This window comes from Magnolia sinica, chromosome 5 (assembly GCF_029962835.1).
Source record: "Magnolia sinica isolate HGM2019 chromosome 5, MsV1, whole genome shotgun sequence".
Lineage (NCBI taxonomy): Eukaryota > Viridiplantae > Streptophyta > Magnoliopsida > Magnoliales > Magnoliaceae > Magnolia > Magnolia sinica.
In genome coordinates this window covers 72,881,037-72,907,619 of record NC_080577.1, presented here as the reverse complement: position 1 = coordinate 72,907,619, position 26,583 = coordinate 72,881,037, and positions in this window count along the sequence as shown.

Genomic DNA, 26,583 nt, shown 5'->3' with positions numbered 1-26,583 from the left:
GAGGTAGAAAAACTATTTCCCGTGGTCCTTCTTCTTCCTCCAGATCGACCGTTATCTCTAAACGTCATCTTCTTGTTCCCAATGATGATCCATCATATGTTAGGGACATTAGATTACGTAATGTTATTGTTGAACATCCTGTTGATGTTAATCATATTGCACCTTTTGACATCCTTCCTATGCTTAAAGCTGTAGGTTGGGTTAACTTATTACATTGGGGTGGGCCTGCATACCGGTCCATTGCCCAATTCATGTTTACATGTATTAGTGCTTTCTCACAGGATAATTTAACTTTTAAAATATCTACTAGAGAAGGGCTTTTTGACGTTGATCATCATTTAATTTCATCCCTTATGGACATTCCTGTGAATGATGAGGGTATTCCTATCCATAATTTAACTGATAAACCCTCAATGTCTGAAAAACGCATGCTCACTAGAGACTTGTGCAACATGATGTTCAATGGACACAAAAAGGGAATGCCCTTCCCACAAGATATTTGTTACCCAAATACAGAATTCTCCACAAAATCTTTGTGTCTAATCTGTATCCTCGTTCGGGTAATAAATCTGACTTGACTTCGTTTATGGTTCGTGTTATCCATGCTATTTCCAATGGTACTCAGATTTGTTTACCATCCTTAATCTGTCATTTCATTCTTCGGTTTAGACTCCATCTTGGTCATAGTGACAATCCTTTTGCCTATTTAATGACTGTATTGGCTACACATATGTTAGTCGATATGCCGGTTGATGAGGCACCAATCCATCATCTGATCTTCAACAATACTAATATCAATAAGATGATGTTGGATCTACTTCCTGAACAAGGTGGTGGTGGTGGTGGTGGTCATGAAGAAGCTGGTGATGACATTAATATGGATGACATTTTTGAGGAACTGAATTCTGACTCAACAAATGATCCAGATTTTGTACCATCTGATGTTGATGCTCGTCTGAGTGCATTAGAGGAGAAATTTGAGAATATAAATGTAAAGATGGAAAACATGTCTGTTGCTCATGATTTACAATTCAAGTACATGCGCAAATATCTTAGGCGATTGAACAAAGGCATGCACCAACTTGATCCCTCTATTCCTTCTCCGTCATCAAGTTCTGGTTCTGACTAGTTTATATGAGACTTCTGGTCTGTAATAACTTTATAACTTAGCACTTGGTTGACCGATTTTGAGTTGGATACTATCTATGTTTTATGCTGGATATTTATTCTATGTGAAGCTATGCTGAGTATCTCTTTCACTGTTTTGCTATACTCTCATAACTCCTCATGTTTACTCTCATATATCCCTTTATTTAGTTCTTCTTTATTGTTGTTTCCTTTGTCATATTGTGACAAAAAGGGGGAGAATAGTTTGTTCTTAACGATGTGATTGTGAGAGGAGTAGCATTGATTATGTTACTCAAGGGGAGTGGGGGAGTATGTTTGAATTAGTTGAATGAAACTGGTTTAATGTTGAATATTGAATATTGATTTGCAGGTAAGCCAGTTGATATGACCTGGTTCATAACTCTTTAACCAGTTGTTTTACTTTATGTTTATCTTGGTTATGTGTTTTGTCACTAATTTGACAAAGGGGGAGATTGTAAGTGCTATAGTTTATATCCCTGTCTGTTGTGAAATTTGTGGTGACAAAATCACTGTTATATATAACTTGCATAAGTGAAGTTCTCTCTAGGATCATCATTCATGAACAAGCAAAGCTCACAAGTACAAGGATCAATCTTGAACACAAGAACTGTTCACAAGACAAGACTCAAGCTGCAAGACTTCAAGAAGAGTACAAGGCAGTTTGCAAAGAACTCAAGACCCTTTCAAGATTGAGCTACATCAAGATTTCAAGATTGATCTACATCAAGACTTCAAGGCTCATACTTCAAGGTCACTAGTTCCTAATGTTTCAATGTCCTTACTTCATGGTTGAGGTTTGACTGACCATAGGTTGACCTTAGAAGTAGGTCATTTCGGATACATAAATCGAATGTTTATTTTACATGAGTTTGGTCTGTTCTTCGACTAGTCCTAGGCCTTCTTCGACTAGTCTTAGAGTTGCTTCGACCAGTCTAAGAAATTCCTCGATCAGTCGTGAGTTTGTTAGAAATTTCGGATAAAATCTGTTAAGCTTCGACTAGTCCAGGAATCTGTTCGACCAGTCATAGGAACAGTGTCGACTGCATCTTCGACCAGTCGAAAATCTTTGACTCAAAATCCAGCGATATGTTTTAGGTTCTTTGACCAGTCGAAGGAGACCTTCGACCAGTCGTAGAACGGTTAAAGCTTATCCCGCCGGATCTTTCAAATATCTGTTATTGCTTCGACTAGTCAAAGAGCTCCCTAGACCAGTCGAAGACGCGATCTGCTCACCTATAAATAGTGCACGAATCTCAGAAGAAATTATCGAATTAATTAATCTATTCAAGCCAATCTTCGTCGAACTTCTGAGAGATAATTCTGTGCTCCATCTAAGCTAAGTGTGCTTATTTAATATTCTCTTTCCTTAGCTTTATTTAATTGATTTTGTTTCTGCTATTCCAATTTGATTTGATAAGAGGAATTGTTATTCCCTTTCTTTGGAATCAAAATCAATTAAGGCAAGCCCTATTTGGTTTAATTTAAAATCTATTAGAATTAGAACCATTGTAATTGAGTACTGGACATTGAACTTGGACATTCAATCATCTACTCTGATTTGGTTCTACCGGGCTGCTACAACGAAGGAGATAATCAGGTATTTTACATTTAATTGTAAATTCCTTTCTATTTTGGTTTCTTTCAAGATTTGCCAGAAAAATCTTGTTGTATTGGTTATCTGAGGAGAGCCAGGAAAACTCAGAAGTGGGGTTTTTTAATTGTGTAAGCCCACAGACAAAGACACAATTGTAAAGGTTTTGGGTGAACCTGGGAAAACCTATTTTGTTAGTGAACGCTAATATCCCCTGTGTGAGGATATTAGGAGTGGAGTAGCATTCTGTGTGGCTGTTGTTTAACAGTTGGTGAACACACAGGCGAACCACTATAATCCCTTGTGTTGCGGTTGAATGATTTATACTTCTAATCTTTAATTATTCTTTTGTGGGATGTATGTATGGTGGTGAATGTTGTAATCATTTAATTCAAGCATTGTGAGAATTTTGTAATAGTTTAGAATTTATTTTCTCCTATTCCTTTATCAGTTTGATTTTCAATTTCCTTTAAAAGTTGTTCCAGCAAGGTTGCCCTGCCATTTTTATGGTGTATGGCTGTCCCTAGAACAATACATTTGTGATTACAATTTATTTCAATTCAGTTTGTATTTATTTCTATATTCCTCTTCGGTTTGAGATTTGATACAAAGATCTTTCTAGAAATAAGGTTGTCCTACCATAAACTCTGGTTTTTGGTGTAAGGTTGTCCTTAGAACAACATTTGTATCAACCTCTCAAGATCTGAATTTTGAGGCTGTTTTACTTTCCTGCTTTGTGATTTACTTTGGCTATCATATTCCTATTAATTCCGCTGTTATAAGTTTTATTTGGCATTATCCTATTCACCCCCCCTCTAGGACATATAGCTAGGCCTTTTCAAGTTAATATCCCACCTGTTCGAGAAAGAAGCTGACGTTTGGTGGGACAGCGTATTGAGAACGATCCCCGAGAATTTTGTATAGACTTGGGAGGACTTCGAGACGTAGTTCTTCCAAAAATACTTCCTATGAACCTACCTTATAGAAAAGGAGAATGAATTCTCATGCCTCCAACAAGGAGGTATGTCGATGGCCGAATATGAAAATCGGTTCATCGAATTATCTCGTTATGCTCCGAAGATTGTGGCCGACGAAGAGACAGGCATGAGGCGTTTTGCTGAGGGTTTGAGAGCCATGATTCACATGAAAATGTGCTGTGCAAACGTTAGGACTTATGCAAAATAGGTGGAAATGTCCCTGTGGTTAGAGCAGGATGGCGAAAGAATTCCTCGAGCACGTATACAAGCCGAGTCCAGAGGAAGAACTGGAGGACAATCCTCTTCCTCATTAGGAAGAAGAGTGCCACCTAATCCACCTCCCCAACACATGCCTCTACCACCACGTACGCTTGTCCCGACTGTGTGTGCCGGCATTGTTGGAAGGTGAGCCATTCAAAAGCCTACTGTTTTTCAAGGATGAGAGATCACGGGTATGTACCCCCTCAGCGCATGAGCCGTCTGCCGCAACTAGCATCACCGGTACCTCCTCAACGTGCCGCAGGCCCATCTCAGCAACCACGTAGGCAGTTGGCCCCTTAGATTAGGCTATCGCCTCGACCTATGCACCAACCCAACTGACCACAGTAAGCTCGAGTTCACGCTTTGATAGCTAAGGGCATTGATGCAGCCGCGACTACTCCTACAACATTTGAGGCTACGACCCATGTACAAGGTACTCCCGTATTTCTTCTTGTGGACACTAGGTCCACAACTTCACTTATATCATCTACAACTGTCAAGAGTCTAGGACTACCAACTGCTCCATGTCGAGAGTAAGAATTATAGCAGCAGCTGGAACATTCACCAAAGCTACATCTGTCTATCGAGGTTGTCTCGTAGGCTTTGGGAGAAACAAGATTCACATGGATCTCATAGTCACGAAAGTCTTCCACTATGACATAATCTTGGGAATGAATTGGCTCTCCGCAATGAGAGCCGAGATTAATTGCGAGGACCGAACGGTGACTGTATGTGAAGATGGTAGCTCTCCCTTCCTGTTCATAATATAGGTTAGTTACCCACAACGAGTCCTCTGTTATGCTTTGCTAGAAGAAGGTCGAAAAGATATTTCGTGAACTTGCACCCCCATAGTGAGCGACTTCGTTGATGTATTCAAGAACATTCTGGGACTTCCTCCCTAGCGGGTGATCGACTTCACCATTGATTTGGTGCCGGGCACTGCGCCCATTTCTCTCCCAACTTATCAGATGCCTCCGCATGAAATGGAGGAGTCTTGACTTCAAATTGATGGGTTGTTGGAAGCAGGTTTTATCCGACCCAGTGTGTCTCCATGGGGAACCCTAGATGTATTCATGAGAAAGAAAGATGGCTCCCTGCGTTTGTGTATTGACTACCGAAGGTTGAATCAGGTCACCATAAAGAACAAATACCCCTGCCTCGAATTGATGATCTATTCGACCAATTAAGAGGTGCTCAATACTTCTCAAAGATCGATTTACAATCCAGATACCATCAACTATAAATTAGACCTGAAGATGTGCCAAAGACGGCGTTCAGGACCAGCTTTGGACACTATGATTACTTGGTTATGCCTTTTGGACTCACAAATGCGCCGGCTGTGTTCATAGACCTAATGAATAGAGTCTTCAGGCCATTCTTGTATTATTTTATCATCGTGTTCATAGATGACATTTTAATTTATTCCAAGAGTCGAGCGATCCTAGAAATGCTCAAGCGGAACAAGTTTTACACCCAGTTTCAAAAATGCGACTTCTGGAAAGAAGAAGTGAAATTTTTGGGCCATATGGTGTTTAAAGAAGGCATCTCTGTGGATTTAGCCAAAGTGGCAGCAATACAGGACTGGAAGCAGACGAGCTCAGTTACAGAAGTTAGAAGCTTCTTGGGATTGGCGGGATACAACCGCCGATTCATTAAAGAATTTTCAAAAATTGCCCGACCGTTATCCCAGCTTACCCGAAAGGACCTCAAGTTTGCTTGGAATGAAAAGGCGGAAGCTACCTTCAATGAATTAAAGGAAAGGTTAACTTCGTCCCCAGTCCTCGTTTTGCCTAAACAAGGGGTTTTACTTGGAATGAAAAGGCGAAAGCTGCCTTCAAGGAGTTGAAGGAAAGGTTAACTTCAACCCCAGTCTTCGTTCTGCCTGAACAAGTGGTTAAGTACACCATTTTTACTGATGCATCTCGTGTGGGTCTAAGCTGTGTCCTTATGTAGAAGGACAGAGTTATTGCTTATACTACTCGGCAATTGAGGAAGCATAAAAAAAAATTACCCCACTCATGACCTTGAACTAGCCGCGGTTATATTTGCTTTGAAGATATGGAGACACTATCTGTATGGGGAAAAAATTGAACTCTTTTATGACCACAAGAGCCTCAAGTACATCTTCACCTAGAGAGATTTAAATATGAGGCAACGACGATGGATAGAGACCTTAAAAGACTTCAAATTCGAGGTTTCCTACTATCTTGGTAAAGCCAATCTATTAGCAGATGCCTTGTGCCGAAAGAAGACTGTCGAATTCGTGGCCCCACTTATGGTAGAAGAGTGGAATATGGTAGAATTTGTATGAGACTTCGAGCTGAAATTAAGAATAGAAGAACCATATGAAGTCATTGCACATGTTCACGCCTAACCTATGATTGACAGTCAAATCATTGAGGCCCAAAGGGGTGATGAATTGTTATTAAAAATGAGAGAACTTACAGCTGTTCGAAGTGATTCTGAATGGATCATTAGCATTGATGGAGGCATAGGCTTTCAAGGCCGTCTCTGTGTCCTAGATCATCCTAAGCTGAAGGAAATGTTGCTAGCTAAGGCCCATAACTCCAAGCTAGCCATGCACCCCGAAAGCACCAAGATGTACCAAGACCTCAAGCACAATTACTGGTGGGACAACATGAAGAGAGAGATAGCTAGCTTTGTATCTCGGTGCCTTACATGTCAACAAGTCAAGGCAGAACATAGTCGATCGCCAAGTCTTCTACAGCCCATGCCACTTGCTGAATGGAAATGAGACTACATTTCCATGGATTTCATTTCGGGTTTGCCCAGAACGAAGAAAGGGCATGATTCAATTTGGGTGATTATGGACCGGTTGACTAAATCGGGTCACTTCCTCCCCATTCAGACTTCGTACTCTGCAGATGACTTAGCTAGATTATATATCAAAGAGATAGTTCAACTTTATGGTGTTCCTTTGGAAATTGTGTCAAATCAAGACACACGATTCACTTTAATGCTCTGGACCCTAATGCAAGACGCCATGGGAGTCAAGTTGAAGTTCAGCACCGCTTTGCACTCTTAGACTGATGGACAGATAGAACGAGGGAATCAAATACTAGAGATATGTTGAGGGCGTATACAATGGATTTCTTGGATAGTTGGGATGAGTGTCTCCCTTATGCCAAGATCGTCTACAACAATAGTTTCCAAGCTAGCATCGGCATGGCACCCTACGAAGCCTTATACGGGCACCCATGTCGAGCTTCACAATGTTGGGCTGAAGTTGGAGAGAAAAGTTTGTTGGGACCTGAAATAGTATAGAGGACTACTGAAAAGATAGATTATCAGATGACGAATATCGATAGCCCAGAGCAGGCAAAAAGGTTATGCGGATACAAGGTGAAGAGATTTGGAGTTCAAAGCAAGAGACCTTGTATTTCTGAAGATCTCGCTAATGAAGGGAGTCCTACGTTTTGGTAAGAAGGGGAAACTTACCCCATGAAATATCAGCCCTTTTCAGATCTTGGATCGGATAAGACCGGTTGTGTATCGTCTAGCTTTGCCTACTCCCCTCGCTAGCGTGCTTAATGTATTTCATGTCTCCATGCTCAAGAAGTATGTTCCGGATCCTTCACATATTATTTGGTGGGAACATGTAGAACTCAAGGACAATCTCACATGTCCTTAAGCCCACTAGGATTTTGGATAAGGAGCAAGTTTTGCGAAACAAGGTGATTCTGCTAGTGAAGGTATTATGGACGCACCACGGAGAAGAAAAAGCTACTTGGGAAACAGAAGCTGAAGTTTGCAAACACTACCCCAACCTTCTTAAGCAATATGAGCAGGTACAAATTTTAAGGACAAATTTTTTTATAAGGGGGATAGATTGTAACGGCCCATCCAAAAAGGGAACAGTGTCCTAAGGCGCACGTGCGAACCAACGCAGGATCGAATAATTCAGTTGCACGTGTGGGCCTACTATGGACTAATTAATGTCAAACTTAACCACTAATGAGATTAAATCAAATCGTGCTCGGGCCGAGCATGTGCCGTAGAGCCAGATAGCCCCTTTATATTTGGCGACTGTCCAACGGGCCGTGTATCGCCCGATGAAGATCTAAAAATTCTGAAACTTTGTCAGACCGTTGGGTGCTACTCTTATTGTCCCATGTAGACGCTAGGCCCCGAAAATACCCAGAAACTACCAATCAGCACTTCCTTGCTGGCACTTGCAAACTGCAAGTCGTCTGGCCAAAAGTGACAAAATTCTGAAATTTACCCTAATAACCCTGCTACTTGAGTATGCACATCTGTGCATTCCAGCCGTCGGATCTCTTCTAAATTCACACCAACTGTCAGAAATAAGATCAGCCCTGCACCCACAAAATCTGGTAGTTGATCATGGAATGGTGACTGTTGATCACGAATCAGGCTGCTACGACAAAACTCCGCATCCGTTTGTGATCAAACTTCGCCCGACCCTTCATTGAGTCATGGGACACCTATCTCATGTATCAGATGGGCCATGGGCCATCAGGACAACCCTAACTGCCAGATTTGGGTCCAATAGGGCTATAGGAAGCATTTCTTGAAACTTGGGGTCAATATACATAATTCTGGGCATATATAAAGTTGCCCTCTCTCTCTCTCAAACCCCATTTCTAGCAACAGAGAGAGAGAGAGAAGAGGAGAAATTTTGGGGGCACCTCACTTGCATGTGACCCATGTGGCTGAAATTCGTAAATTTCGACGTCCTCTCCCCTCCTCCGGCAGAAATCCTAATTGTTCTCTACCATTGGAAGAGAAATTCCAACCCATCTAAGGTAATATAGGGATTCTCACACTATTTACATAATTTCTGCAACATGCATGTCATCCTTGTCCATCCAATGCAATGCAAGGCCGCGACACCTCGAGCTTACGGACCCGACGTCACTAGGATCATCTCAGCAATCTCCAGCTAAGTTTAAGTGAGGATCATTACCTTTAGGTAGTCGATTATCGCGCCTAGTATAGGTTTAGTGAATGTGTGTGGTGCATTGTTAGTGCATGTTACTGAATTTTTATTTAGGCTTCATAATTAGAACAATGGACTAGAAATTGCTGAAATTATGGATGGGGATTAGAACCTAATACCCCAAATCTATGACTTCTACATTTGCATGCTCATGTAGGGTACAAATATCTAACTTTCCCTAAATCTATGATAGTTGGTTGTTAATTTCCTGATTTGGTGCTAACTATACTTTAACAATGATATGCATTGCTATAAATTCTTGATTGTCAGTTGATTTGTTTCTACATGTCAATTGTGCGAGGAGTAAAGGCGTAGAATGTTGTCACATTTCTGACTTGTTGAACTACTTGCTTAATTTCCTCGATTTATAGCTGAATTATGTGACTTATGTTAACTCATGGAAGACTAGTTGTTGTATATTGATGCATGGCTGCCCTTATGGTTGTATATGTTGGAACATGGTGAACATGACCCATATGGATTAGCGGAACTTGATATATTATTGTCCATGTACTTAAATTGTTGATTTATGCCTACCATGAGTGTACTATCTCTGAATTTGACAATGCATGTTGTGTAGTATTACATAAACTGTCACGCCTCAACCTAAAAATCGGAGTCATAGGAACCCCGATCGTCGAATCTGGTGCCGACAGCCTCCGTAGTACCCCATTCTCGACTCCCAGCACCCATATGCCAGGTTCCGATTCTGGGATCCTACAAAGAGGATTTTCCAACGTACATTTATCTCATAAGAGGCATAACCACAAGTTTACCCAAATCACAAAAGTAACATCATCATCATATATCCACTAATATAAACTTTGAATACATTGCAAAAAGGGAACTACATATGTCAAAAAAATCAAGGCTCTAGAAGACCACTGCATGCTCCAAGCTCAATACAGCTACAACCTAACATCACCTGCACGCATTTATCATGCATAAGCTTATAGAAAGCTTAGAGGGTGGTGTAAGTGTGCGCACAAAGTAAGTGCCAAGTATTTAAAATAATGCCGTAATTATACAATATCGGAAATATTGGCATGAATCATATGATATCAGAGTAAGCAGAAATACTATAAGTCCATAAAAATATCATTAACCTCATCTAGGATATGTGATAAAAAGACATAGCAAGCTAATGTCATATACAGAGGAAATAATGTAAATTGGCTTTGTAATGCGGAAACATAATGAACCAAATATCAGATATCGAGGATGCAATACAATATGCAATTCGAAAGAGCTACTAAAACCACCAGCCTTATTAAGGTCATATAAATACAGAAAAATAGCAACCTAAAATGCCATATGTCGTGGATGTAATGCAATAAGCGGTGCGAATGGAATGACCATGCTGGAGTGTGAAGTCAGGATGATAGTACATAGTATCGCAGGCTATGGGATCCATCACAAGGGACTTCTATCCAAACTAGTCCCATACCTAATTTGGATAGTCAGACTCAATGTGGTAAACTCCTGATCTCAGGTTAGTCGTGTGCCCCAACTGAAATCCTGGCCATTGTGAAGATACACGTAATAAATAGTTGCGCACTACCAACCCGAGTGGATAGTGAATGAATGAATGAATGAGTATGCAACTCTTGCTCAATAAGTCCACATATCAGTACAGTTCCTCTCTGGGATCATCACCGGGGTTTAGTACACTCCAAATGGCACTGCCTCTCTCCCAGTAACACAGTCCAAGTGAGCGTAAGAAACCTCACTATTCCCTTGACCAATAATCTGTCAATACCTATCCGGCACGTCGATAGCGGACCCATTTACGAGCTGGTCAAACTTAGCCTAGCTATGCCCCCTACCCTTGGGTGAGTAAGGCCACACCCCCTCCCAACCAACCATGACACAGTGGGAGATGTGGCCTCCTGGTATTCGGCACTCGGGCACTCATATATCCACTCAATCTCCACATTGGGGCGTCCTCTGGTACCAAGAGGGTTTAGGGATTTTCACCAAGGGCCATCTATGGAAGCCCGATGCTAAAATAAATTTTTAGTGTCTCGTTTGGCCATCCACGATATGCCTATAGAGGCTACGGCCCTGATATCTCTAGGGCGTACAGTAATCAAAACACATAATGCAAGATGTATGAGTCATACAATCCAGACATGCATCAATCCTGCGCATATCGTGCGCTCATGTGAGACAGTCTTCGCCTATCAGGGAGTCTCATAACAACCTGCCCAATGGCATATGCAATGGTCAACCACATCTCATAACAAACATGCAGATGATGCGTATGGGCATATATCATGATGTTATGTTGTCATGTACTCATAATCGGTATCAATAACCAGCATCGACAATCGACCTTGATAATGTGGACATTTAACCAACATTACCCCCCAAGGAATAACCCACATAGAGCTAACATATAGTGGACCCATTGCCTCACACAAGGGCCAAATATACAACATCATGGGCCTCACTCAAGAGCTTAATACACATCATGATGGGCCTCTCACATGGGCCTCATACAAGGGTTACATATACATTATGACAGGCCTTGCCATACGGGCCACAAATACATCACAATGGGCTTTATCAACTGGGCCACAAATACATCACTATGGGCCTTATCAACTGGGCCACAAATATATCATTATGGGCTGTTCACATGGACCTAATATACATTTCACAGGTGGGCCCTGCACATGGGCCTCATTCACATCAAGTGGGCTGCATCGATGGGCCACACTAATATATCTAAGTGGGCCATAAAAACATCATATTGGGCCTTGACAAAGGCCACAAATACATAATAGGTGGGCCCTGCTCATGGGTCCTCAAATACACCGTATGGGCCATATAAGCATCAAGTGGGCCGCATTACATGGGCCTCATATACAACACGTCAGGCCTTATGGATGGGCTACAAATTTATCGAGGTGGACCTCATGGATGGGCCATAAATAAATCAAGGTGGGCCTCGTCGCATAGACTTCATATTTATCACATTAGGCCTTAAACATGTGCTAAATAAACATCACAATAGGCCTCAAATACGGGTCGCATATATATCACATTAGGCCTCAAACACGAGCCACTTATACATCACACAGGTCGAATACATATCATAATGGGCCTCAACTACGGGCCTCATATACATCATATGGGTCTCGACAATCGGCCTCGACAACTGAAATCGACCTCGACAATCGGAATCGGCCTATATAATCGGCCTCGACAAATCAGAATCGGCCTCGACAAATCAGAATCGACCTCGATACTCGGCCTCGACAATCGAAATCGGCCTATACAATCGGCCTCGACAAATCGGAATTGGCCTCGATACTTGGCCTCGACAATCGAAATCGATCGATAATCAGAATCGGCAATCGGCCACAACAATTGGAATCGATCAATACTCAGTCTCAATGATCAGAATCGGGAATCGGCATCGATGAGAATGGCCTAACAAGGCCAACGGGGATGTCACAATGTGGACATTTACCCATCATTACCTATAATGTGGCCATTTAACCAACATCGTTCCCAAGCAGTGGCCCATATAGAGTTAAACCTAAATTGGGCCCACGGCCTCATACAAAGGCCTGATATACAACACAATGGGCCTTACTCAAGGGCCATATATACACAAAGGTGGGCCCTGCACATGGGCCTCAGATAATCATACGGGCCACAACCCATGGGCCTTAAATACGACAAGTGGGCCACATCAATGAGCCACACCAATGGGCCTCATATACACAATAGGTGGGCCCCAAGCCATCAAAATGGGTAGATAACGCGGATATGAAATACATACATTGGGGTGAGCCCCACCATCCAGTGTAGATATACCATACATTCATCATGGTGGGGCCACGTCAATCATGTGATGGACGATGTGAATATACAACACGTCTTCAAAGTGGGCCCTACCCAACGAATGGACAGTGGGCATGGATGAAAGGCATACATCATGGAGTGGCTCATGCAACACATATATCAAGGAGGGCCCCACCCAGCAAAATGTCCAGATGGATGGCTGGGTGGAATACATACATCAGATGGCCCACGGAACTTGTGGACATCACTACAGGTGGGACCTACGCATCAAGATGGCATGGATGAAATACATATATTAAAGGTGGGTCCAAACATTGCCACGCCAATCGGTGTGGGTAAAACACATGAATTATGGTGGGATTTGCATCCCCTTACTGGATGGACGGAGTGGATAAAACATCATAGTGGGCTCACACCACAAATGGACAGATGGTGTGAATATAGTACATACATCACGGTGGAATCCATAATCTGGACAGCCCATCAAGGCAGGCCTGACACGGCACATACAATATGGGGGTTCCACACGTGTGTGGGGCCACGCTGTAGGGCAGCACGAATGAAACACAAATATCATGGTGGCGTCCCACACCACCTATCCAGATGGACAGTGTGAATACAACACATTATCAAGGTAGGGCCCACCATAACATTATTTTCCACCCAATCTGATCATAAGGTTACAAATACCTGAATTAAGTGGAAAACAAATATCATATTGACCCGAAGCTTCTGTGTGCCCAAGAGAGTTTCAAGGGTAACCGTTCAACCCCCACTGTTTACGATAGTGTGGTCCACCTGATACCAGGATCTGCCTCATTTTTAGTCTCAACCCTTAAGATGGGCTTTCGAAATGGTTAGACGGTTCGGATGCAAGACATGCATCATGGTGGGCCCCACCATCCAAATAGTGGACGGTGGTACGGATAGAGCACATTCATCATTGGTGGTTCCCACCAAATGGATGACGATGTGGGTATACATACATACATCAGTGGGTCCCATGTGGGGCCCACCATAACGTTTATCTACCATCCTAACCGTTGATAAGGTCACACAGACCCAGATGAAGAGGGAAAACATATTTCATAATGATTCAAAACTCCTGTGACAACCAAAAGGGGTTTTAATGGCAGGCATTCAATCAAACTGTTTCTTATTGTGTGGGCCACTTAAGTCCCAAATACAGTTGATTTTTGGGGGGCCCATTGTCCCAAAGGGGACCCAACAATTACATGGTGTTGATGAATAACACGCATCATGGTGGGACCCATGGCTGGGACCCACGGTCCTTACCCGCCCAGCATCCTGTGTTCTCCTCATGAATTTATGTTTTTTCTTAAAATTATGTTTTTCTAAGGAATCTCCTAGGTGGGGCCTGCATCAGGTGAATCCACTCCGTCCACTCACTCCTGTGGCTCAAGACAAGCCAAACAAGCCCAATATCTGAGGTATTTTAGTGTATAGGAATATCAGGTGAATTTTAACGATAAAAACTACCATTTTCCAAGATACGACCCACCTGATACTCGGATTAACTTCATTTTTTGGCTCAACTCCTAAAATGAGTAGGGGAATGGGATGGACGGTGTGGATTTAATTCATACATCAACGTGGGGCCTGAGGTGGGGCCCACTGACCTTGTGCCAATCTGTGCTGCAAACGCTGCCTGCTGCAGCGTCCTCTGGATGCTGACAGGAGCAGCGTCTGCTTAATCAGTATTTTTATTTTTGAAGATTTTGATAAGTGGGGCCCACATCAAGGGAATCCAGTCCATCAGCTGGGTTCCTTAGCTCAAGACAGGTCTAACAAGCCTAATATTGGGTAGGTTTCGGTGTGTAGAAAGGTTAGAGTGGATTTTTAACGATGAAACCCATTGTTTTCTATGCTATGGCCCGACAAGGGATCAGATTGGCTTCATTTTTTAGTTCAACGCCTAAAATGAGCTAGGGAATGAAATGGATAGCGTGGATTATCTCCATACGTCAAGGTGGGCTTTGTATGAGTGGCCCTCCCAAAAGCCAAAAAAAAAAAAAAATTTCAACGTGAGTACACCTCACTGTCCGCTCACTCTTCTCAAAACATGTCCAGCGTCCTTGTACGCTGGAAGGTTGGAATGTTCTTCAAGGTGGGTCCCACATGGACGTGGCCCACTTAATCAATTGATATTTATGTTTTCCCATCACCGTTAAGTAGGGCCCATATGGCTTGGACGGCCATGGGGTCCATTTGATGGACGGCTTAGACATCACATACATCAAGGTGGGTACATCCGGGTGGGCCATAGTGCAACATCATCACACCAAAATATTGAAAGAGAGAGGGGGAGAGGAGAAAGAAGCACCCACAGTTAGATCTTCCCTTCCTTCTTCTGCCAATGTATATTAGAATCCCAATGGACGGACTTCAACGGATGAGATCGATCATGGAGGGTGGGATAGGATGGTAGAAAGGTGGCCCACACCAAGCTTTCTCTCATGGAGGGGTTGAGACGTTAGAGTTGCTTGGAGAAATGAGAGATAGAGATGAGAGTGAGAGAGGTGTAAGAGAGAGAGAGAGAGATGGTTGTGATGGGTGTGAGTGAGTGATGTGTACTTGTGTAAGAGAGAGTTGGCTTTAGGGGAGGGTGGTTGTACTTGGGGATGGGTGAGTGATGGAGTGTGATGTGTACTTTGATTGATGGGATTGATGTGATGCACTCTTTAAATTTGCAACGTGCGGCATTTTTTCTTGAATTAAAAGTGGGCCCACATCTCCTGGCCCGGGTATCACCTTGGCATGTAATACACGGTGTCAGAACAGAACGCGGGTCACAAGGGTATAAGTTTTGAGTTGAGCCGACTCTGGTATATGGGACATGATTCATGATCGCTCGTAAATGCTAATAACAGAACGTGGGTCACCAGAATTCGACCAGGAGGACCGCGGAAGCCTACGGAATGGTACGGGCTAGGATACGGGTCTTACATAAACCCTTATGAATGGGCCTATTACCTAGAACTGCATGGGCTGCCCCTTTTGTTCGATCTGCCCATGAGTAATCTGGCCAGAATAGTTGAACTATACATTGTTGACCATAGTTGGACTACACAAGACTTCATTCTCAGGTTGATTAGTTATGGTTTAGCCCATTGGGGCACATTGACTAATTGTTGACCATCCTTATACGTTAACCTTGTTTGATCACGCCTATATGAACCCGAAGTACCCTAAGACCATTGCGCCCATTGTTAACTATGATTTACGGCCCACGAAGTCTCATGAATCGGAGATGGTGGTATATGACACTATGTCCATGCTGTCGACCTACGCTGGGGTGATGAGCCTCCCCGTAGTGTCCATTAAGCACTTGGACTCATGAGCTGGGAACGGTGGTATGTGACACTATACCCGTGCTGTTAGCCTGTGTTGGGGTGACGACCTCCCTACAGTGACCGCTAGTAGGACATTTTAAGTCCCAATCTGTTTCATTTATGTTTATACTATTTTTCGAGATTGACGACCCCAAGATAGGATTAAAGGTCGCGAGAGCCATATGGGTACGACCCTTGAGCTGCATGATCGGGTTAGGGCAATAACTCCACTTAGGGTATTCTGGTTTCCCCAACCTGCTGGATGAATGAACTTAATTAATTAACCAGGCTAACATATTTCATGACATTGCATTATATTTATGGCGATTATACAGTCAAGGTTGCTTTTGAGAGAGTGTTATTTCATTACGAACGTCGAATGTCGTCACTTGAGGGAGTGCTGGTTTTTGGTGAGAAGCATGCATCATATCATAATCATGCATTTGCATTAATAATAGTGTTTATGATTCTATACTGTTTGCTGTTCATTAAATGTATCCTATGGATGATAATTCGATGCCTATTGTTAATGGTACCACTGAGTTGATCACTCACTCCCACTCTAGGACGGTGTTCTAAAACACCAACTAGAACTCGATATATATGCAGGTACCCTAAAGCAACACGCATTGGACATTGTTGGTGTTGAGACAATGAGGAGCAAGCATACTATCAGGAGTTTGGCGGGGCATATTAGCGAGATGGATGTCAGTGGGACTAGGCCAAAGCCTAGGTCATTTTGGAGATTGATAAGTGTTGAGAGTAAAACTATGTATAACTGTTAAACTAATTTTATTAAGACAATGTGGTGGATACGAACCTTTTATGATACTCTATTAGTTAGTGGCATTTGAATTTTAAACTATCTAATTAGAAGTTGAATATGCTTAGATTAATTCATCATTGTTTATTAACACCTGTTAACTATATGCATTAATGACTCATCATTACACATGTGGCACTCGAGAATTCGGGAGCCGAGTGGCTACTCGGTCCCTGAATTTCAGGGCGCTATAAAAAGCTCCCATCACTCATCCATGTTTTCATCCCAGTCAGAATTTAAGTACTCGGCAATCGTAGTTAAGGTATTAAATGGGTACCCGAGGCCAAAATTCGTGGTCCTAGCCACATATCTAATAATTCTCTTCACAACAGTTATATGCGATTCTTTTGGGTTGACCTGAAATCGAGCACATGCTCCTACACTAAAGGCTATATCAGGCCAACTCACTATGAGATAGAGTAGACTCCCGATTACACTATGATACAAGTGTTGAGCCACACTTTTTCTAGATATGTCTTTAGATAACTTCAGCGTGGTGCTTAAAGGCATGTGATGTTTATGATAGGACTCAAGACGGAACCATTTTACTAATTCTTTCGCATATTTTGTTTAGCTTATAAAAATGCCATTTTTAAGCTGTTTGACTTGTAATCTTAGAAAGAAATTTAGTTCTCCCACCATGTTCATTTCAAATTTGGATTGCATCAAGTGGGTAAACTGATGAGTCATTTCCTCACATGTGGAACCAAACACTATGTCATCCACATAAATCTATGCAATAAGTAAGGAATCTCGGGTCTTTTGAACAAATATTGTTTTATCTACACTCCACCTAGTGAACTTGTGGCCAATCAAAAATTATGTTAACCATTCATACCATGCATGTGTGGCTTGTTAAAGACTGTAAGTACTTTCCTCAATTTGTACACTTGATGAGGATATCTGGGATCAAGAAATCCCTTCGATTGTTCTACGTATACTTCTTCCTCACGTACACCATTTAAGAAGGTACTCTTTACATCCATTTGGAACAATTTAAAATTTAAGGCATAGGCTATGGACATAAGGATTCGAATAAACTCTAGTTATACTATAAGGGTAAATGTTTCATCAAAATCAATCCCCTTAATCTGAGAGTAGCCCTATGCAACCAGTCTAGCTTTGTTTCTTACCACATTGTTGTTCACAACTGTAAGACCTGTATCTTAGACCGTACCATTCTATAGGCTTCCGCAGTCCTCCTGGTCGAATTCCGGTAACCCTCGACCTGTATCCGATGTTTGGGTATAATCCTAAGCCGAGTCCTACATACCGAAGTCGTCTCGACCCGAAACTTCTACCTTAGCGACCACTCCATCGCCGTGGTTCCAACGTCGTGACTCGTGCACTGATCCGTACCCAAGCCAAAAGATGTGGGTCCGCGTTCATTCCGAAGAAACGCCGCATGTTGCAAATTCTAAGAGAATCTCTACAACACTTCACATCAAATCAAGTCAAGTACACCACCCATATCCCATGCCACCTAACCCTGTCACGCCCTAAACTCGGAAACCGGGCTCATATAATTCCCGATCGCCGAATTCGGTGCTGACAGCCTCCGTAGTACCCCATTCTCGGCTCCCAGTGTATATACACCAAATTCCGATCCTGGGATCCTACAAGGAGGATTTTTTAACGTACATTTATCTCGTAATGAGCATAACCACAAGATTACCCAAATCATAAAGGCAACATCATCATCACATATCCACTAATATAATCGTTTGAGTACAATACTGAAAGGGAAATACATATATAAAATAAATTAAAGCTCCAGACGACTATTGCATGCTCCAGGCTCAATGCTGCTGCAACCTAACATCACCTGCACGCATCTATCGTGCACAAGCTTATAGAAAGCTTAGTGGGTGGTGAAAGTGTATACATAAGGTAAGTGCCAAGTAAGCAATATCGGAGTAATCAGAGTAAGCGAAAATACTGATAAACCCATAATCATACAATATCAGAAACACAAGCAAGATCATAAATCATACGAAATCAGAGTAATACGAAAACATACTGATGAAGCAATGTAGATCAACTATGCAATGCGGAGACAACAAGTCAAATATCAGATGCGCTGATGCAATGCAATATACAAATCCTGATGAGTCCACAAATGCCGTCAGTTGTATTTAGGTCATATAAATGCATAAACATAGTAACCCGAAATGCCATACGCGGTGGATGTAATGCGATATGTGGTGCGATGGAATGACCATGCTGGAGTGTGAAGTCAGGATGATAGTACGTAGTATCATAGGTCACAAGGTCCATCACAAGGGACTTCTATCCAAACCAGTCCCATACCTAAATTTGGATAGTCAGACTCAATGTGGTAAACTCCTGATCTTAGGTTAGTCGCGTGCCCAACCGAAATTCTAGTATACGAATGTACACATAATAAATAGTTACGCACCACCAGCCCGAGTGGATAGTGAATGAATGAATGAATGAGTATACAACGCCTGCTCAATAAGTCCACATATCAATACGGTTCCTCTCTGAGAAATCACCGGGGTTTATTACACTCCAAACTAGATTGCTGCTCCATCGCGCGCAACAAGGTGAGTGGAAGAGACCTCACTATCCGCCTGCCAATATCGGGCCCGGCTCGTTGATAGCGGACCTAATCCTAGAGCTGGTTAAACTCAGCCTAGCTTTACTCCCTCCTCTCGGGCAGGTAAGGCCGTACCCCCTTTCAACCGACCACAACACAGTGGGAGACACTGCCTAACGGTATACGGCCCTCATGCGCTCACGCATTCACTCGATCTAGACGTTGGAGCAACCTCTGGAACCAAGAGAGTTTAGGGACTTTCACCCAGGGATATCTATAGCACCCCATGTAGAACAGATTTTTGGTGTCCCATCTGGCCATCCACAATATGCCTGTGGAGGCTACGACCCTTATGTTGCTAGGGCGTACAGTAATCATAATGCAAGATGCATGAGTCATACAATCCAGTCATGCATCAATCTAACGCATATCGTGCGCTCATGTGAGGTAACCTCTGCCTATCAGGGTGTCTCATAACTACATGTTCAATGACATATGTAGTGATCAACCTCATTTCATAACAAACATGCAGATGATGCGTATGGGCATGTATCATGATGCTATGCTGTCACATACTTATAATCGGCATCAATAATCGATCTCAACAATGTGGACATTTAACCAGCATTGCCCTCGAGGAATGACCCATATAAATCCTAATATATAGTAGACTCATGGCCTCTTAAAATGACCTAATACACAACACCATGAGCCTTACTCAAGGGCCACATATATACAATAGGTGAGCCCTGCTAATGGGCTTCAAATACATGACATGTGGGCCCTACACATGGGTCATGAATACATCAAACGCGTCATACATCATGGGACTAATATATATCACAATGGCCTTGCCCGTAGGCCACGAATACACAACAATGGGCCTTGCCCATGGGCCATGAATACATCATAGTAGACCTCAACTATAGTTCGCATATACATCATATAGGTCTCGACAATTGGAATCGACACTCAGAATCGACATCAACAATCGGGGTCGTCCTATACAATTGACCTCGACAATCAGAATCGGCTTCGATACTCGGCCTTGTCAATCGGGATTGATCGATAATCAGAATCAGTAAATCAGTCACGATAATCAACCTCGATCGTTAATCAGAATCGGCAAATTGGTCACGACAATCGAATCGATCGATAATCAGAATCGGTAAATCGGTCACGACAATCGGGATCGATCAATAATTAGGGTTAGCAAATCGGTCATGACAATTGGATCGATCGATAATCAGAATCGTCAAATCGATCACGACAATCGAATCGATCAATAATCAGAATCGATAAATCTGTCACGACAATCGGGTCGATCGATAATCAGAATCGGCAAATCGGTCACGACAATCGGATCGATCGATAATCAGAATCGGCAAATCGTCACGACAATCGGATCGATTGATAATCAGAATCGGCAAATCGGTCACGACAATTGAATCGATCGATAATCAGAATCGACAAATCGATCACGACAATTGAATCGATCGATAACCAAAATTGGTAAATCGGTCATGACAATCGAATCGATCGATAATCAGAATCGGCAAATTGGTCACGACAATCGGATCGATCAATAATCAGAATTGGCAAATCGGTCACGACAATTGGATCGATCAATAATCAGAATCGGCAAATCGGTCACGACAATCGAATCGATCGATAATCAGAATCGACAAATCGGTCACGACAATCGGATCGATCGATAATTAGAATCGGCAAATCGGTCATGACAATCGGATCGATCGATAATCAGAATTGGTAAATCAGTCACGACAATAGAATCGATCGATAATCAGAATCAGCAAATTGGTCACGACAATCGGGATTGATCGATGATCAGAGTCTGCAAATCGATCACGATAATCGGATCGATCGATAATCAGAATCGACAAATCGGTCACGACAATCAAATCGATCGATAATCAGAATCGATAAATCAGTCATGACAATCGGGATCGATTGATAATCAGAGTCGGCAAATCGGTCACGACAATCGGATCGATCAATAATCAGAATTGGCAAATCGGTCATGACAATCAAAATCGATCGATAATCAAAGTTGGCATCAATGGGCCTAATAAGGCCTAAGGGAAGGTCACAATGAGGACTCCTAACCATCATTGCCCATCAATGGGGATGTCTAACCGTCATTGCTCCCAAGGAGTGACCTATATAAGAGATTCATACACAACGTAACGGCCACACATACATCACATTGGGCCCTATTCATGGGCCTCTCATAAGTCGTGTTGGGCTTCATACAAGGGCCTCAAACGAATCACAATGGGCCACGCCCATGGGCCTCGAATACATCACAGCGGGCCTCGCCTATGAGCCTCGAATACATCGCAATGGGCCATATCAAATGGGCCGCAATGACTACACCATTCATCCATCTATAGAGATTATTTTAGAGTATTATCCAACAATGAATCATATCAAAAGATCATCTGGACCATACCACAAATAATAATGGTGATAATAAATTTTCATAGTTAAATTTCTAGTGGGCCCTCTATAGTATTTATTTTCCATCCATGCTGTTCATAAGGTCACAAAGACCTGAACAGGGAGGGAAAACAACTATTATATTGAATCAAAACTTTTGTAACCCAAAGGGGTTTCAAGGGTGGGCGTTGAACACCACTATTTTATGTAGGGTGGTCCACTTGATATTAGATCTGCCTTATTTTTTAGTCTCAAGCCCAAGGACGAGCTCACCAAATGTATAGACGGTTTGGATAAAACACATGCGGCATGGTGGGCCCACGTCCAATCTGATGGACGGCTTGGATATAGAATATATAAATCAAAAGGGGGCCCACCATCCCACCATATGGACGGTGTGGATACAACACACGCATCACGGTGGGGCCGCATACAAATCAAATGGATAGACGACAACAATACATCACTGTGGGCTCCACCCGTAAGATGGATGGATGGCTTGGACATCATGGCTGCTGCACCGTCCAGCAAATGGATGGTGCAGATACAACATACATCATGGTACGGTCCACGTAGTGGCCCACCTTAACATATATAATATAATATAATATAATATATTACATTATATTATAATCTAACATGACACAGAGAAAGCCACCGTCCAGAGAGTCTGATGATCTAGACGGTGCAGATCTGATGCATATGAGGTGGTGGGTCCACACGTGTGGCCCACCAATATGATATTATTAATATATTATATATTATATACATTATATATATATATAAACACGTGTGTGTGAGAGAAAGTGCAAGGGCCAGCGTTGAATGCAAAATATGCATCACATTGGAATCATCCAGATGAAATGAATGAGCGGTTTGGATGAAATACATCCATCAGTGGTGGCCCCATTTGCCATCGTCCAGATGGACAGATGAAGTGGATTTTACATACATCACGGTGACCCCTAACTCCTGTTGTACGTGCAGCAGCTACAGGCCCACGGTCCATTAGACGGACGGTGGGCATCAAAAGTACATATATCGTGGTGGGTCCCATTTAAATGGAAGGACGTCGTAGGGTGGGCTGGCCCATCATCCAAATGATGAACGGTGTAGATCGAACAGATGCATCATGGTGGTCCCTGCACGACAACACAACAGATGGACGGTTGGGATGTACATCACAGACATCAATGGTCGCTACAGAACTTGCTGACGTTCAACTGCAGCAGTAGCTATGGACGGCCAGCAACAAATACATACCTTAAGGTGGGCCCACCTGCCCACACGTGCAGCACGTGTGGGTGGGCCCCACCCGCTGCCAAGTGTATGGGCAGTTGGGATATAATGCATACCTCTATGATCAGGCCCACAAGCTTGCTGCACGTCAAAGCAGCAACTACATGCTGCATGGGAACCCATCGTCCCATGATGTACGGGCGGTTGGATGGAACACATATCATGGTGGGTCCCGCTGCACGGATGGTGCAGATAAAATCCATACAACATGGTGGCCTCCATGACCTCACCACGTCCATACCACTAGACAATCTGGACGAAATAGATGGACAATGGTGATAAAACATATACATCAGTGTGGTCCACACACCGTCCAAACAGTTCCAGTACTGTCCAGATATCCTGGATGGTGTGGATATTCAACACATAAGGTGGGCCACAAAAGGGAAGAGAGAGAGAGGGGGTGGTGGAGATGGGAGGGACCCTGCCACTATGGGTCCCTCAAAATACAACGCATACATCAAATGGGTCCCACATATGTGGGCCCACAAATCACAAAATCAATTATTAAAATCACCCACCTTAGATCTCTTCTTCCTTCTTCCGCCAATGCATGCTAGAGCTCCAAATGAACAATTTCAATGGTTGGGATCAAACTTGGATGGTGGAGATGGGAGATAGAAGTGGGCCACACAAAGCTTCTCCCATGGAGAGCCATGGACGTGGGTTTCTTGGGATGAAAAATGAGAGAGAGAGGGAGATGGGTGTGATGGGTGAAAAGGTGAGTAATGGGTGTACTTTGTGTAAGAGAGTGTTGACTTTAGGGGTTGCTTGGGGATGGGGTGATGTGTACTTGACATGAGGTGTGATTGATGGGATTGATGGGACATGATTTGAAATCTTTCTTGGGTTTACAAATGCGCGATGTTTTCTCGAACTAAACGCGGGCCCACATCTCCTGGCCTGGGTATCGCCTCGACGCGCGAGACGCGGCATTGGAACCGCGGCGACGGCACGGTCGCTAGGGTACAAGTCTCAGGTCAAGCCGACTCAAATCTACGGGATACAATTCAGGGTCATGCGCAACTACCGATAACAGATCGTGGGTCGCCGAAATTCAACCAAGAGGACCGCGGAGAGCTACAGAACGATATGGTTTAGGATACAGGTCTTACAAAACCTATCCCAAGTACAAACACCCACTCCCTCTTTTCCACAAGTCAACTCTCCCTCTCACTACCCATCCCTCTTTTACCAAAATTTCGACCAAACCCATATCTCTCCATCATCTTCCTTACAACACCCATTCCACCTATCCCATATCAATCCATCACCTCTCTTTCTCTTCATTTTCCAAGCAACCTCCCAACTCCCATGAGAGCTTCCAACGTCCAAGCTCTCTCTCCAAAAACATGTGTATCTCACTTTCCCACCCTCTCATCTCAACCATTAAAACTTCATCATCTTCCGTTAAGATCAAAGCTAAGGTGACTACCTTTCCAAGGAGCTAAAGAAGGAGGCCACAAGTGGGTGATCGACCATTAAAACTTGTTCTAGGGCCCACTTGCCGTGGGACCCACTTAATGTATGCATTGTATCGGGAGGGCCCATTAGTGGCGGGGTCCCTCCCCTTTCATGTTGCTCTCTCTCTCTCTCTTCCTCCCTCAGAATGAAGTGGGCCCCACTGATATGTGTTAAATCTACTCCATCCATTAGACGGTGTGGCCCACCACATTTCAGGAGAGATCTACACCGTCCACTATTGGGACGGTGGGAAGTCCCACACGCTGGACCAAATACACACCCCCCTTTTTTGTATTATATATATATATAATATAATATAATATAATATAATATAATATATATATATATGTTAATAAATATCTGGTGAGCCACCACGTGGTCCCACCTTGATAGTCAGGGGATTAACATCCAAACCGTCCAGCATCCCTACTGTTGGACACTGGGGTTAGATGATATATTATATAATATTATATATATATATATATATAACTAATATTATATTAATATATATATATATATATATATATATATATATATAATATGGTAGGCCCTACGTGGGACCCACCGTGATATATGTATTTTATCTAATGCATCAGCAGCCGTGAGACCCACTCACCATCAACCATTGGATGGCTGTGGCATGAGGTGAAATCCACGCCGTTCATCTATTTGGTGGGACCCACCATTATTGTATGTGTTTCATCTGGCTACCTACGTGGGACCCACTTACATGAAGTATGGCAGGTGCATCTCACAACAGCTATTAAGCTGTTGTTTGACGTCACCAGTTCTGTGGACCCCACCGTATTTGTATTTCATTCCACACTGTCCAGTAATTTGGACGGGTGGGACCACACTCTGCTTTGTGTGCATCTAAACCGTCCATCCCTTTTTACTTGATGGGCCACATATGTGGTTCCCACTAATATATGTGAACCGTCCATTCATCTGGCGAGCTTGTCTCAATGCTTGAGACTGAAAATAAGATAGATCCAGTTATCAGGTGGACCACACTACAGAAAATAGTGGATTAAACACCCACCATTGAAACCCCTTTTGGGTTACAGAAGTTTTGAACCAATATGATATTTGCTTTTCCTCACTATTCAGGTCTTTGTGACCTTATGAACAGTCTGGATGGGAAATAAATGCTATGGTGGGCCCTCTAAATTTTTAATAGTGTGAATCATTATCACCATTGCCATTTGTGGTATGGTCCAGTTGATCCTTTGGATATGATTCATATGTTTTTTCTTTAATGATTTCTAATAATGGGTGAATGGTTTTGGAACCGGCCCAACTGATTCGGCCCATTGATTCGGCCTATTTGATTCGGCTCATTTGAATTGGCGCGTTTGATTCGGCCCATTGATTCTGCCCATTTGAATCGGCCCATTTGGATCAGCCCATTGATTCGGCCCATTTGATTCGGCTCATTGATTCGGCCCATTTGATTTAGCCCATTGACTCGACCCAATTGATTCGGCTTATTTGATTCAACCCATTTGATATGGCCCGGTGTTATATATTGGCTAATGAATGAGGCCCAATGTGATGCGTATATGCCCCATAAGCGAGGCCCATGATGATGTATATTAGACCCTTGTATGAGGTCGTGGGCCCATTATATAATTGGCCCTATGAGTGTCATTCCTTGGGAGCAATGTTGGTTAAAGGTCCACATCGTGACTTTCCCTTAAGCCTTGTTAGGCCCTTCCTCATCATTCTCTCGTGGGTTAGCCCAAAAGCTTGGGCCCCATTGATTTTAATTGGTTCATCATCAGTCATCCATCTATGGACCTCACCTTACGTCAAGGTTGATTATCAATGCCGATTGCCGACACCAACT